Source organism: Panicum virgatum, chromosome 6K (genome assembly GCF_016808335.1).
Source record: "Panicum virgatum strain AP13 chromosome 6K, P.virgatum_v5, whole genome shotgun sequence".
Lineage (NCBI taxonomy): Eukaryota > Viridiplantae > Streptophyta > Magnoliopsida > Poales > Poaceae > Panicum > Panicum virgatum.
In genome coordinates, this window is record NC_053141.1 from 11,680,689 (window position 1) to 11,682,672 (window position 1,984).

Consider the following 1,984-nt stretch of genomic DNA (forward strand, 5'->3'; position numbering starts at 1 on the left):
ATGAAAATTATAATTATTTGATATTTTCGGGCATTTGTAATCTCATGATTAAAGTGAGAAATATTTCACACTTACTAGTAGAGACCGGCACGTATTGATTCTTCTACCATCAAGCAACAATGTTATTTATTTTCTTTCCAAAAATAAAACATACCTTTTTCCCCCTTCCATAAATAATGATGACAATTATTATCCTTCCAAAAAAATTAATAACACGAATTACAGGTGAATGCATGTGCAAAAGAAAGTAAAAGTGTGTGCCAAAGGAAAGTTATGTGGGTACAAGAGATGAGTATAGAAAATTGCTGGTGTAAAAAGTATTAGGATTTTGGTGAAAAATATTTTCCATCAAGCAACGATGTTAATTATTTTCTTTCCAAAAAATAATACACATCATTTTTTACTTCCATAAATAATGATGACAATTATTATCCTTCCAGAACAATTAATGACGCGAATTATAGATGAATGCATGTGCAAAGGAAAGTAAAAGTGTGTGCTAAAGATAAGTTATGTGGGTACAAGAGGTGGGTATAGAAAATTGCTGGTGTAAAAAGTATTAGAATTTTGGTGGAAAATATTAGTGAAACCAATCTCCCCTCCTTTTCGTCAAACCTTTTGGCCTGACAAGTGAGGCCTCCATGAGGAGTATAGTGGGACTAATCTTGGTGAGAAAGGATTTTAATTGTTTCAACTTTTTATAGATTGAATTGGTTAATATGCCGGTTTTCTCCCCCCGAGTATCTTACAAGGACATACTTATTTTTAGCAGACAATAATTTGGGAAATATCTCATTGTCATTAGTCCAGAGAGCATCTTGCAGGCAAAGACAGATGAATCCTCCCTAGTCTTTTCGCTGGCTAAAAAAATAAGTATGTCTCTTTCACACAAAAAATGGTGAAATAACATAATATTGTGGACGTTGCAATAGGAATTTTATTTAGTGACATTAAAATAAATTAAAATCCTGATTAATTTCTTTGCATGGTGGACGATTGGATGGAATGGCATTAACACAGAATGCATTCATCAAAGGGCGTAGCATCCACGATAACTTCGTCTTTGTACGCAACATGGCAAGGTGCTACCACATAAACAAAACCCCAATGCTCCTTGTCAAGCTGGACATCTCAAAAGCTTTTGATTCCGTGCGGTGTGGAATTACCTGCTATCCTTAAGGCAGCAAATGGGGTTCTCGGGTCGATGGAGGAATTGGGTGGCTGCGTCCTTCTCCACTTCTTCGTCACAAGTCCTGCTCAATGGGATGACGGGGCCACGAATGCAATCGCTCACGGTCGAGAGCTTCGGCAAGGCGATCCGGTCTCACCGCTTCTCTTCATCCTCGCCATTGATCCGCTACAATGGCTTCCCAGCATGGCCACTGGCGCTGGCATTCTCAGCAGAGTGTCAAGGGACAAAACCAGATTACGAGTCTCCATGTACGCGGACGACATCGTCATCTTCCTAAAACCGGCAAAGCATGAAGCGGAAACGCTTAAATCCCTCTTGCATTCTTTTGGGGAAGTAACGGGGCCGAGGACAAACGTGCACAAAACATCGGTGGTGCCAATTCGCTGCAAGCAGATCGACCTTGATGAAGTGTTGGCCGGCTTCCCTGCCGTCAGAGCGCATTTCCCGGTCAAATACCTTAGGCTTCCATTGGCCGTCCGGCGGTTACGAAAAGTCGACTTCCAACCACTAGCGGACAAAGCTGCAGAAAAGTTTTCAGGCTGGTGGGGCCGCAATGTGATTCAGGCAGACGGGTAACGCTTACGAAATCCCATGAAATCCGTTCTTTCCTCACAACCGGTCTACCTACTCATAACACTAAGCACTACAAAAGAGATCTACAAATCAGTTGATAAGTTTAGAAAAAAGTTTCTATGTGCAGGTGACGCGAACATCTGGGTGTGTGTGTGGGGGGGGGGGGGGGGGGCAAAGTCAACTGGCCGACTGTCGCTTGGCCAATGGAATCGGGTGGGG